This window comes from Petaurus breviceps, unplaced genomic scaffold (assembly GCF_028583685.1).
Source record: "Petaurus breviceps papuanus isolate PSGF00001 unplaced genomic scaffold, PetGlider_PUasm1.0 90822, whole genome shotgun sequence".
Classification (NCBI taxonomy): Eukaryota; Metazoa; Chordata; class Mammalia; order Diprotodontia; family Petauridae; genus Petaurus; species Petaurus breviceps.
The window spans coordinates 15,589,546-15,604,133 of NW_027187351.1; the positions used below are offsets into that span (position 1 = coordinate 15,589,546).

The 14,588-nt window shown below is 37.9% G+C and overlaps 1 long non-coding RNA gene across 2 annotated transcripts in view; it reads right to left on the reverse strand.

Annotated features, from left to right (window-relative positions):
- The window catches only part of LOC138148164 (uncharacterized), a 136,064-nt gene extending 121,784 nt beyond the window's left edge, over window positions 1-14,280 (reverse strand). For both annotated transcript variants that reach the window (XR_011164988.1, XR_011164987.1), the window contains exon 1: window positions 14,057-14,280. This is a non-coding gene — a long non-coding RNA (uncharacterized lncRNA). The remainder of the gene's footprint in view (window positions 1-14,056) is intronic.
- Between the last annotated feature and the right edge of the window lie 308 nt (window positions 14,281-14,588).

Genomic DNA, 14,588 nt, shown 5'->3' on the forward strand with positions numbered 1-14,588 from the left:
ACACACACACACACACACACACACACACACACACACACACACACACACACACACACACACACACACACAAAACTAGCCATGTGACCTTGGGAAGGTCTGAATTGCTAAAAGGTCTGTGCTTCTTTTGTTGAGAAAAACAGTTAGAAATTTAATAGAAGGAAGCCAAGTGTTAAATTTTTCCACTGCAGATTCTTCAGTGACTGATTGCATATCCCCAGTTTCATCTTTAGGCTATAGCAGGTGCAAAGAATAATGATTTTTGAAATTTTGGTATGACTTTTTAGCAGACTACAAATATATTGAAGTGGAAATACAGGGAATTAAACAGTGAAAGACCTAGCAGGCTGATCTCTTAAAGATGGAATGAAAAAATAATTTATTATTTATACTTGATTATTATTATTTGTAATAATTATTAGAATTGAGTTTTGGATAAATTCTAGAATGTGGAATGCAAGGTATATTTTTAGATAAGCCTATTGTTAAACTTAGAAAGGCAGTATAGCATAGTGGATAGAAGCGCAACTTTGAAGTCAAGAAAATGTAGATTCAATTTTTGACTGACACATATTGCATTGGCAAATCAATTTACACTTTAGTACTCCAGATACTCTAAGACTGTAAATTGAAGGTGGATTACTAATTTGCATCAGCAGAGAGGATTACCAAGAATTCTTGACATTGGTAAAATCACAAGTTCAGAACACCCCAAAAATTGTTAGGTATATTATTTAAGTTCAAAAAATCCCCATGTTTATTACTTCAACCAAGTGCTCTCTTTGTTCAAATAGCTCCTAAACTGAGAGAATTATTTAAAAAATTTTTATTATACACTTCCTTGACATGGTAAGTCAAACTAATCCTAACTTTACAACCTTGTCATTTTGCTATTGATCAGATATCCAATTATAAATAAAGGTTTGTTGCTCAGTCTGTAAAACAAACACTTAAAGATTTCAGCAGGGAACTTGTTAGTACATCATAGTGATGCTGCAGAGACCTAATTTGTCACATGTACATCTCAGAAGCTGAGATCTTCATGGTATCTCATGGCAGGTACTGATAGACCTTCAGGATCATTTTCTGTTTTGAGGGTCCCTCAAGAAGGATTTTTGAGAGTAGCACTGCTCCTACCCATGCAGAAGTGGTGATCTATATAGTAAACTATTCCCTGAAGTATATTTTCCACTTGCTCTGTATTTTTCTTGATAAGAGATAGAAGGCAAGATATCAAGTGCTAAAGAATAAAGTATTCAGAACTAATGATAAAATACAAAAAATATGTTGTAGCATTTCATTCTCAATTCACTGTAACTGGGTCCTCAACTAATTCCACCTTTTTAAAAGTTATCTGAGTTGTTTAGACAACCATTCCAATGAAGCCATCATTATGGGCTAATTAATTTTATGCTTTTAAAACTCTGTCTCTTTCTGTCTGTCTCTCTGTCTCTGTCTCTGTCTCTCTTTTCCTTTTTCTTTCTTTCACCTGGGTCTCCATATCTCACTCAGATTAGAAGTACAACAGCCACTCACATTCCTGATGCCCCTATTGATGAACACAGAAGCTTTGACTTGCTTCATTTCCAACATATGTGACTTCACTTCCAAGTCAGTCTTGTCTCCTGCTACTCTTGGTGACTCACTATATTGGTGTCAGAATTAGTGTAGATACCTGATCTATTTAGCCTGCTACAACTCAGCTAGCTCAAATGGTTAATGAGCATCAGCTTCCCAGTATTGAGGATTACATGGTGGGCTGCCATGCTCAGCACTGATACATTTCCATACACTATCGAGGGGTGGGAAACATGAGGCCTGGAGGCCACATGTGGCCCTCTAGGTCCTTAAGTGTGTCCCTTAATCAAGGACCATACTTGAGGACCTAGAGGCCCTAATGTGGCCTCAAGGCTGCAGGTTCCCCACCCCTGAAACTTCTTCTTAGCTTTGAAAACATGTCTGAGCTCATAGCAGCACTACTTTCAGTTGGGAAGGAGTGGGGCATGATCTGCTGACCACCTCCTTAAAGAAACACAACCACAAACAGATTTTTCATGTGGAATAAATCATCTGGAGCCAATTCTCCATCTTTCCCTTTCCATGGTGTTTGCCTAACCTTGATCTATGCAGACCCACCCCTGACATCCCACACTCACCAAAGTTTTGGACCTGTTACTCCGACATTCAGACCACATTCTCCTGCCTAGCCCTTTGGACCTGTTTGCCTTTCTGGATTTTTACCTCAGGACTTAATTATTGACTGCTCAATTGGAGATCTGTTTGAATTCTGTCCTTTCCCTCAGGCTTGTTGATTTTTTCAGCCTGTTAATCACCCATTAATCCTAGGCACCTGCTAATTTCCCCTCTTTTATTTTTTTCCCTGGAAAATCTCCCCATCCCCAGTGAGGCATGTCACTCTTACCTCATCCCACAAACAAAACACTCTAGGAAAAAGCTATAGAATTGTAGACCCAGAAAAAAATGTGCTCTACTGATAAGTGAGAAATACTATAGAAGATCTTGTCATGAAGCTTTCCATCAATAAGCACTTACTAAGTAGAGTGGCAGCTAGATGACTCAGTGGATATAGTGCTGGGCCTAGATTCAGGAAGACCTGAGTTCAAATCCAGCCTCAGATACTCACTAGCTGTATGACCTTGGGCAAGTCACTGCACTTCTGTTTGCCTTAATCTATTGGAAAAGGAAATGGCAAACCACTCTAATATCTTTGCCAAGAAAACCTCATAGATAGTATTGGCCTACTATGGTCCACAGCATCACAGACAGTTGAACAAGACTGAAAAACAGTTAATACTTGGACACTGTACTAGACACTGGTGATTCCAAGACAAAAGAAAAACAGTTTCTACCCTTAGGAGGCTTAAAACTTACCTGACAAAGGCAAAATATTCAAATATAGGTATGATGAGGACTTGGCACATGTCCAGCCCAATTATGTGGAGGCATCCAAGTGGGAGACCACTGGTTACATAGCAGGAACTGCCCAGATCTTTAAAATGATCTGGCTTGATAGACTTGCCCTCTTTTCAGCACATTCAGGGATAAAGAGCTCATTCAATCTCAGTAGGTGACACCATGAATTAAGAGGGAGATAGAGAAGAGGTCTGAAATCTCCCCCCTCCCTTAGGCCATGTGGCCACAAGAAATAGGCTCAGGCTTAATCCATTTCCTTTGTCCCTTTCAGTTCTAATTTCAAAGAGTGGAATCTTCAATTCAAGAGATCAAACCAAGGGAATTTTAGGCCCTAGGATTCCAAATGTATTATATCCAGTCCAGTTGAGAAGTCAGGGTCCCAAGGCGCTAAGCCAGTGGAGCTTTGGACTTGAACTTGGTGAAACTAATGTTATGTTGAGCTATGAGCCTAATTCTCCATCTTTCCCCAGAGACTGAGGTATAGGGGGATTATAATTACTCTCCTAAGGTTCTGGGGAAAATGTTTGCTTTTACTACATGTTTAAAGTAAATATTCCACTGTAAAAGCTAATCTACTGTTAAGTGGTTTGATAGAACTGAGGTGCATAGACCACCAAAACTGGGGAAACATAATCAATTGGGGATCTAGTCAATGAGAGAGAACTAAGACTTCCCAACTCCCTCAAAGTACTGAAAAGCCCTGGAGAAGGGGTAGAAGGTAACCCACCAGGTCCTCTGAGAGTGAAATCACAGCAAATATATGCAGCAGATTTATACAAAATATATGCAAAATAAACAACAAGGTAATTTTAGAGTAAGGCATTGGTAGTTGAAAAGAACATGTAAAGTTTCATATAGAAGCTGGTGCCTGAGATGAGCCTTTAAGGAAACTAGGAATTCTAAAACATGTAGGTGAGGAAGGAGTGCATTCTAGGCATAGGAGATAACCAGTTCAAAGACATAGAGAGAGAAAAGTTAAGTCTAGTGTACTGGGGCAGCCAGGTGGCTCAACAAGTAAGAGCACCGGCTCCAGTGTCGGGATGACCTGGATGGAATCCCAGGCTCAGATACTCAGCACCACACCCAGAAATAACTGGCCCTGTAACCTTGAACAAGTTACTTAACCCCGGTTGCTTAAAAAAAAAATGTTTTTTAAAGACTATAGTGTACTTAAAGGGGAATAAGCAAACCAATTTCTCCTAAACCAGATGGAGTCTTCAACCCTACCAGCAGGCAGCACAAGTATCTCAGATTTCTTCACCAGATGGGCAGAGGACAGCACAGAATTGCTCATAGTAATCAAATAATTTATGTGTTTGAGTTGCCCTGAATTTAGACTTGTCTAAGCCTTTTCAAGATGAATTGCCCCCCAGCACAGGTGGGCATACCAGCAATTATCTGGTAGTCTGCTTTCTCTGGAGTACCCCACTAGTCAAACCCCAATGCTTCCGCCAGAATTCTCCATAACTGCCAGGCAGAAGTAAAACCTCAATATGGGAAAGCCTATTCAGCTTGGAGTAAAGGATATTATAGCTATTTTATTATTTGTAGAGGGTGGGAAACAAACAGATCTTACCAACACTATCACCACCATCATATGGGCCAAAAGTTCAAACAAGAGAAAGTGGCAAATCATGGATGGATTGGACAAAAATCACTAAATTGAGTTTCTAAGGAAGATAGTGACTAGAAGACCAGATGACTCAGACCATCCAGCTCTTCAAACAAAAAGACCCTTCCCTATCACTAGGCCTCACACCAAATGAATCCTATACCCCACCCCATCCCACCCCTCATTCTGCAGCAGGCTATATACTTCTGGCTTTTGAGTTTAAGGTTCCTAGTCATTGGATGTTTGGGATTCTACCTACCTTTGCTGCACTTGGAAACCTCTGGGAAATTTACAGGTTCAATCTTCACTCTGAAGACTAAATTCCCCTTTAACCTCATATATCACGATCATATAATCATTTTTTTACCCAACCATTATTGCTATTCCATATTCCAAATCAGCCCTCCAATGATCATGTGCTGGAGAAGCTATGCCACTCAGCTCTAAACTCTAACCCTGGGATGATGCTACCTTTTTAAAATTAAAAAAATTTTTTCAATTAACAAGTATTTGTTTTCCTCTCCCTCCCACCCCAGCCCCCAGTGAAAAGGAAAAAGGAAACCCCTGTAATAAGTAAACACCATAAGCAAAACAAACTCCTGCATTGGCCATATCCAAAAATCTTAAGTCCACCCCTGAGTAGGTTGGGTACTATGACTTTTCAGCTCTGCCATCTTTCACTTTGCCCCAGCTGATACTACATCCTCCAAATAGGACTTCTTCAGATCATGTGGCTAGGGATGCTAGGCAACTAGGGGATGCAATGTAAAGAATACCCAGAGTGAAGTCAGGAAAACCTGAATTCAATTCCAGTCTTAGATACTTACTACCTATGTGATGTTAGGCAAGTCACTTAACCCTGTTTGCCTCAGTTTCTCATCTGTAAAATGGGGTAAAGAAGGAAATGGCAAGTCACTCCACTATCATAGCCAGGAAAACCTCAAATGGGGTCCCAGAGATTGGACAGGACTGAAACAACTAAATAAGAGACTATGCATGGGAGGTACTGAGTCATTCAGCTTTGAGCTCCCTGGAACCATGACTTATTCACCCTAGACACTTTCTAAACATTCCTATGCTAGTCCCACCCTCCCTGCTTTCAGGACACAAATAGTCTATGTGAACATTTGGGGTGGGTTCTCTAAATTTGTGCATCTAGAATTTCTTTTGAGTTATTTCAATTCTGCTTTCCTCATGGAGCACAGCACTTTCTCTGATGAGGGCACACCTCACAACCACATACTGGTTGGTCCTGTGCCAGTGTCTCCCATGTCACATAATCAATTCCAAAGTTCTTAAGACAGACCTTGAGAGTATCCTTTTATCACTTCTTCTTTTTTTCCCACTTAATAGTATTTTATTTTTTCCAATTACATGTAAAGATAATTTTCAACATTCACTTTTATAAGATTTTGAGTTCTATTTTTTCTCCCTCCCTCCTTTCCCCCTCCCCAAGGTGGCAAGCAATTTAAAATAGGCTGTACATGTAAAATCCTATTAGACATATTTCCACATTAATCATGTTGTGAAGGAACATGCAGAACAAAAGGGAAAAACCATGAGGAAGAAAAAAAAAAAGGAAAATAGTATGCTTCAATCTGCATTCAGACTCCAGAGTTCTTTCTCTGAATGTGGATAGCACTTTCATCATGAGTCTTTTGGAATTGTCTCAGATCATTTTATTGTTGAGAAGTTGCTATAATCTATTGGCTGATAATTTATTTTAAAATTTTGCATCAATATTCATTAGAGAAATTAGTCTATAATTTTCTTTCTCTGTTTGGGCTCTTCCGGGTTTAGGTATCAGCATCATATTTGTATTACAAAAAGAATTTGGTAGGATTCCTTCTTTGCCTATTTTTCCAAATAGCTTATATAGTATTAGAACTAATTGTTCTTTGAATGTTTGGTAGAATTCACTTGCAAATCCATCTGGCCCAGGAGATTTTTTTATTAGAGTTCATTGATGGTTTGTTCAATTTCTTTTTCTGAAATGGGGTTATTTAAGTATTTTGTTTCCTCTTCTGTTAATCTGGGCAATTTATATTTTTGTAAATATTGATCCATTTCTCTTTGTCAGATTTATTGGCATACAGTTGGGCAAAATGCTTCTAATTATTGTTTTAATTTCCTCTTCATTGGTGGTGAAATTACCCTTTTCATTTTTTATACTGGTAATTTGGTTTTCTTCTTTCTTCTTTTTTAATCAAATTAACCAAAGGTTTACTTTCATTGAATTTGGCTTAAGGAGGGAATAACATACATACTCAGTTGGGTATCTTGCCCTACAGGAAAGTAGGGGGAGAAGGGGATAAGAGGAGGGGATGATAGAAGGGAGGTAGACTGGAGGAAGGGGTAGTCAGAAGCAAACACTTTTGAAAAGGGACAAGGTCAAAGGAGAAAATAGAATAAACAGGTGATGGGATAGGATAGAAGGAAATATAGTTAGTCTTTCACAACATGACTACTATGAAAATGTTTTGAATAACTACACATGTATAACCTATATTGAATTGCTTGTCTTCCCAATGGGGGTGGGTGAGGAGGGAAGAAAGGAGAGAATCTGGAACTCAAAATTTTAAAAACAAATGTTAAAAAATTTAACCAAAAGTTTATCTATTTTATTGGCTTTTTAAATAAAAAAAACAGCTCTTAGTTTTATTGATTAGTTCAATAGTTTTCTTAATTTCAATTTTATTAATCTTTCCTTTGATTTTCACAATTTTTAATTTGGTATTTAATCAGGGATTTTTAATTTGTTCTTTTTCTCGATCTTTTAGTTGCATGCCCAATTCACTGATTTGTCCCTTCTCTTTTATTCATGTAGGCATTTCCCCTAAGAAATGCTTTGGCTGCATCCCATAAATTTTGGTATGTTGTCTTATTCTATAATGTAATTATATTCACTGTTATTCTCTCTCATAAAGTTACTGATTGTTTCTATGTTTGTTGTTTGACCCACTCATTCTTTAGGATTCTATTAGATTATTTAGTTTCCAATTAATTCTTAATATATCTTTCCATGGCCCTTTACTGCATGTAATTTTTATTGCATCATGATCTGAAAAGGATGTATTTAATATTTCTGCATTGAATTGTGAGATTTTTATGTGCTAGTACGTGGTCAATTTTTCTGTAGGTGCCATGTGTCACTGAATAAAAGTTATATTCTATTCCATCACCATTCAATTTTCTCCAGAGGTTGACCATATCTAACTTTCTAAAATTCTATTCATCTCCTTAACTTCTTTCTTGTTAATTTTGTGGTTAGATTTATCTAGTTCTAAGAGAGGGAGGTTCAGGTCCCCCATTAGTATAGTGTCTATTTCTTCCTGTAACTCAACTTCTCTAAGAATATAGATGCTATACCACTTGGTGTATATATATGTTTAGTGCTGATATTACTTCAATGTCTATGGTGTCTTTTAGCAAGATGTAGTTTCCTTCCTTATTTCTTTTAATTAGATTTACTTTTGCTTTTGCTTTGTCTGAGATCAGGATAGCTACCCCTGCTTTTTTTTACTTCAGTTGAAGCACAATATATTCTCTTTCAGCCTTTTATCTTTACTCTGTATATATATATATATATATATATATATATATATATATATATATATATGCTTTAAATGTGTTTCTTGTAAATAACATATTGTAGAATTATGGTTTTTAATCCACTCTGCTATCCACTTCTGTTTTATGGAAGAGTTCATCCCATTCACATTTATAGTGATGATTACCAATTATGTCTTTCTCTCCATCCTATTCTCTCTACCTCCGTTTATACTTTTCTCTCTTCTTTCACCCTTTCCCTCCTTACCAGCATTTTGCTTCTGACCATCACCTCCCTTAATCTCCCCTCCCTTCTACCATCTACCCTCCCTTTTCTTTCCCTTGTCTCCTCCTACTTCTCTATAGAGTAGGATAAATTTCTATAACCAACCGAATGTGTGTGTTAATTCCCTCTTTGAGCCAAAACCTATGAGAGTAAGGTTCTCACCCCCCTCCTTTCTTTCCATCTACTGTAATAGGTCTTTGCACCTCTTCATGTGACATAATTTACTCTCTTCTGCCTCCCTCCCTTTCCTCTTCTCCCAGTATAATCCTTTTTTCACCCCTTAATTATTTTTATCATCACATCAAAGTCAACTTATACCCACACCCTCTATGTATACCCTTCTAAATGTTATAATAAAGATATAGATCTCAAGAGTTATAAGTACCATCTTCCTGCATAGGAATGTAAACAGTTTAGCTATATTGAATAATGGTTTTTTTTCTTTCTTGTTTACTTTTTTATGCTTCTCTTGAGTCTTGTATTTGAAGATAGAATTTTCTGTTCAGCTCTGTTTTTTTCACCAGGAATGATTGTAAGTCCCCTATTTAATTGAATGTCCATCTTTTCCCCTGAAAAATTATGCTCAATTTTGATGGATTGATGATTCTTGGTTACAAGCCAAGCTCCTTTGCCTTCCAGGATATCGTATTTCAAGCCCTCTGATCCTTTAGTGTAGAAACTGTTAAATTCTATATAATCCTGACTGTTGTTACACAATATTTCAATTGTTTCTTTCTGGCTCTTTGAAGTATTTTCTCCTTGACCTGATAATTATGGAATTTAGCTACAATATTTCTTGGAGTTTTCATTTTGGGATCTCTTTTAGGAGGGTAATCAATGCATTTTTCTATGACTATTTTGCCATCTTGTTCTTGGATATCAGGGCAGTTTTCCTTAATAATTCCTTGAAAGATGTTGTCCAGGCTCTATTTTTGATAATGGCTTTCAGGTAGTCCAATAATTCTTAAATTATTTCTCCTGGATCTATTTTCCAAGTCAGCTGTTTTTCCAGTGAGGTATTTTAGATTTTCTTCCATTTTTTCATTCTTTTGGTTTTGTTTGACTGATTCTCATAGAGTCATTAGCTTCCACTTGCCCAATCCTAATTTTTAAGGAATTGTTTTCTTCAATGAATTTTTGTGCCTCTTTTTCCATTTGGCCAATTTTACTTTTTAAGGAGTTATTTTCTTCAGTCAGTTTTTATCCTTCCTTTTCCAAGCTGTTGACTCTCTTGCATACTTCTCATTTCTTTCCCCAATTTTTCTTCTACCTCTCTTATTTGAATTTTTAAATCCTTCTTGAGTTCTTCCAAGAAGGTGTTTTGGGCTTAAGACCAATTCATATTCCCCTTTGAGGTTTCAGTTTAGGTATATTGATGGTGTTGCCCTCTTCTGAGTTTATGTTTTGATCTTCCCTGTAACCATAGAAGCTCTCTGTGGTCAAGATTCATTTTTGCTTCTTGCTCATGTTTTTTTGCCTATTTTGTCTCTTTTAGAGTCGAGCACTCTTATTGTAGTCTAGGGGACACTGTCCCAAGCTTCTTGTGCTTGGGTCTGGGGCCTGCTTACTCACTTTGTGTGCTGGATCTCAGGTGCTGGCAGCTGGAGACTATAGAAGTCTGGCAACTTACCTGGTGCTGAGCTGGGGTCCTAGTGATGGTGTCTGCTGAGCTTTTCCTGAATTCTCCTGGGGCTAACCTGAGGCACATGGAGGTCTAGCCCCTGGAGGATGCCTGTTTGTCCTAGGCTACACTAAAGCAAGGAGAGGTCTGGCCACTGAAGGAGGTCTGCCTTCCCAGGGCTGTGCTGAAGCCAGTGGAGGTCTGACCACTGGAGGATACCTATTCACCTGGGGCTTTGCTGAAGCACATGGTTATTCTCCAAGATGGAGTCTGCCAGTTTACCTGGTTGTGCTAAAGCACGTAGTGGATCCTGGTGCTGGCATTTACCTGCTCCACCACCCTAAGGCTAAGGATCTCCTGTTAGTTTGCTGAAGTGGGGCTTGCTGGGATGCTGCCTGCGCTGGACTGTAGTCCCCTTTTATCCAAGTGATATGGACCTTTTTTTGTCAATGCTCCAAGTCTCTGAGGCTAAAAGACTGTTCTACCCCATCTTTCTACCGGCTCTGCTGTTCTAAGATTTGTTCTGCGGTGCTATTTTATGGTTGTGTGATTGTTCAGAGGTGAATATGGGAGAGTCTGCAGACTAGCAGCAGGACCACTACCAGCATAAGGAAGTTTCTATCAGGGGAATCAATTCTGTAGGTTTAAGGAATATCATTCCCCTTCTATAGCTAAGTAAACTTCCTTTTTTTCCTTTTGTTAACTCTCGGATGTTCTATGACTACCTTATTCCATTCAATTTCAAGCCTCAGGTATCAGACCAACCTGTATCAGGCCTGACCTACTACATAGAGGTAGGGGGTAATGGGGGGGGGGGAACCTTTGGGCATAAGCCTAGGGGATACAATAGAATTCTTTGTTTGGGAACAAAAGATTAGACCCAACTACATCATGTCATGGTGATCTTTATGGGAGAATTATTCAGGGGAAATATATCTATATCCTCAAGATCCCAGACTCTGACTTAAAAAACACAACAAAAGATGGACTCATTTTATAGTCTCCAACAATATTTACCAAAGTATAGCTGTGGAATATCAGATCTGTGACCATATGAACTTAGAAGGTAAGTAATACTGTTCTTTTCTTTTAGAAAAATTCCTTCACTATTTTAACTGGCAGGCATCAGAATTCCTAGCAGGAATATAACCCAAATCTGACAAGAAAAAACAGGTATAAAATAGACTCAGAAAAGTGGTGAGAAATGTAGTATACCATGATATGGATAATAGCAACTTAACTTTCTTTACAACTAAAACAAAGTACAGTAGGTTTGAAAATTTGAAATTGGTTGCTAGCATTTTGAATGCTATCCAGCCACAGCTGGATATGAAAGATATTAAAGGATTTAACTTCCTATTATATGATAAGTTGGAAAATCTCAGGAATAGCTTCTAAGATTCAATGGTCTTCTCTATGATGGACCCTGGTACTTTACTATATAGTATAGAATGTTTTTGTTTTCCTTGCTGAAGTATGTTCTTCCAAGGGACTAACAGGAATGTCACTTCTATTATATATCCCTTAGTTTAAAAAAAAAAAGCCTTTTTTGGAAAATGATAGCACTTTAGCTTGTGAGATACTGATGGATCCCATTGCTTCAGAGTATAGCACTTATCATAAAATTGAAACTGGCATCAACCTAATAAGCCCAATAGATGAAATATTGTTTCTTAGCAAAGCCAAAGAACTACAAGTCTAGAAGTGGATGTATGGTACAGTTGAATTATTGTAAATACCTCTCCAAATATGCTGAATGAACAATCACATTCAAAAACTAAAGTTTATATAAGAATTAAAACACAGAAAATTTAAAATCTACATATTGGTGTTCCTGATGATAGGTGTCATTCAAAATACTTGTCAAACTAAGTGTGGGTTCTATTGACAATAAATTTTGCCAGAAAGAAACCACAATGTTATTAAATGCATTACTTATAGCAGAGGTGTCAAACATAAGACCCATAGGCTTCATGACATATAGCCCACAACACTCTGTGAGGCAGATTAAAATATAATTGGTAAATATTTAACAAAATAAAATATAATAAAACATAGATAACAAATATGTGGTTTTCTAAGTCAATATGAACCACAGGGCTCACAAGGATCTATACATTGAGTTTAGCTCTTATTTCTTATTTGAGTTTGACATCACTGGCTTAGCACAAAATTCCAAAGGATCATGAACTATACAACGATGGAATAGCCCATATGAAAAGTCAAAATAATGGTGTGATTCAAGGTAAATCTTTTAGTAATGAAGACAACGTTGGTTGAGTTTTATTATTATTATAAATGTTAAAAAAATAAAGGAGTAGAGAATATAGACTCTGTCACAATATCAGGTCCCTAAACACCATCACCAACTGAAACCAAGTACGCCCTGCCCATATTTCCTAATCTCTTGTACAAGGTAAGTGGAAATATTCACTGAAATGGAATTCAGACAGGTCAAGGGATAATGGATCTAGAACTTTAAAAGAGCTCAGTGGTCATCTAGTCCATCCTTCTCATTTGCAGATGAGGAAACTGAGATTCAGAGGAGTTGTATTTGCCCAATATCACATAGGTGTAAGAATCAGAGGTGGGGGGGCAGCCAGGTAGCACAACGAGTAAGAGCACCGGCTCCAGTGTCCTGATGACCTGAGGATCGAATCCGGGCTCAGATACTTAGCACCACACCCAGAAATAACTGGCCGTGTAACCTTGAGCAAGTTACTTAACCCCGATTGGTTTGAAAAAAAAAAAAGTATCAGAGGTGGGATATGAGCCCAGAAGTCCCCTGTCTGCATAAGCCAGTGCTCTTTCCACCATACCATACTGTCTTCTAGTTATATAATCTGAGGTGAGAACAACTTACATTTGTGTATATACAAGTATCATTTTAATGTTTATTTTAAAGATGAAGAAACTGGGGCGGCCAGGTAGCACAGCGAGTAAGAGTACCGGCTTCAGTACTGGGATGACCTGGATCAAATTCGGGCTCAGATACTCAGCACCACACTCAGAAATGACTGACCGTGTAACCTTGAGCAAGTTACTTAACCCCGATTGCTTAAAAATTAATAAATAAATAAAAAATAAAGATGAAGAAACTGATAATCAAAGAAATAAAGGAATTGATTGGTCCATGATTACAAACAAGTAAGTTAGCAGAGGTACAATTCAAATTCAGATATCCTGACTCCAAATCAAAAAACATTCCAGTTTTATCATGCCACCTTTCAGTGGAAAATAGAAAACAACTTTACAGACCTGATATGCCTAAATGGTAGGGAGGAAGACAAAGACAATAATTAGCATTTATAGAGCACTTCAAAATTTACAAAGAACTTTATAAATATTAGTGTCTGAAACTTGATTTAAACTCAGGTCTTCCTGATTCCACATACAGGTCAAGCACTTTATCCACTAGTATCATATTATGCTGTTTGCTTTGTACAATGCACATATGGTCTATCAGGTTCATGAATTCTATGTCTTAAGAACTGCTGGGCAAAAGGTCTGTTTCATTAATATTCTTTTCTACTCCCAAAATACCACTGAAAGATTGGTTCAAATTGTGCCAAATTGGTCTTACCTGTTTCCCAGCCTCTTTACTACCAATAACTATTTGTGAAGCTAAAGAAGTACCAGTTTTCAAGAGAAAGGAGATGAAATTCCTAAGGCACATAGTAGGCCAGATTATTAACGAACCTAAGTAAGGTAAAGACAACATTTCAGGAATGAAGGTACCAGGAATAGAGCTAGTCTGCTATAGAATTGATCAGTCCTGTATCCCCAACCTAACAATCTGGGATATGAAGTCTAGAAGACAAGATTGTTTCCCCTACCCTCAGTATTATACTGAGAGTCAAGGGTATAGAAGGAAAGATACAGCCATGACTGGTAGAGAAGGAAGGTCTGGAGGTAAGTAATAGAGCAACCAGAAGTTGCAGGGTGAGTGCTACACAGGGACAAAGAAGTTGCTATCCAAAATCTTTCACCAATGTTGAAAATAAATTATCATTAAAATACTGACAAGAGTTGTTCCATTTTCCATCAATGTGCTTACCTCCTTCAGCTTCAATTATGAACGCTCTTGAGACGTGGTTTAGTTGGGACTCAAACCAAGTTTTCTATAGACTGCTGTGTCTGTGTGTGTGATATAATTCAGAGTTCATCATATAAGTACCTTGTAACTCTCTTCTTGAAGAAAGTATTTGCTACCCTGTTTCCCCGATAATAAAACCTATCCCGAAAATAAGCCCTCCCCTTACTGTGTAAGATTCCTCTAAAATAAGCCCTCCCCCGAAAATAAGCCCTATTGAGATTGCTACTGTAGTGAAGGTGATCCCCTGCGCTACACACTACATTACGGTACCCTCTGTATGCACCGTCCCTCCCCGCCCCCCCGGGTGAAATGCACGCCGCACTCCAAGCTGCATCCAATCAGAGCTGCAGCAGTGAGCGCGTCATCCTGTTCTTTACTGAATTCATTATTGAATAAAGGTACATTTTTTTGTTCACATTTACCTGTTTATTAAAATTGCTGTCAATGTTCATTAAAATAAGCCCTCCCCTGAAAATAAGCCCTCTGGTGTTTT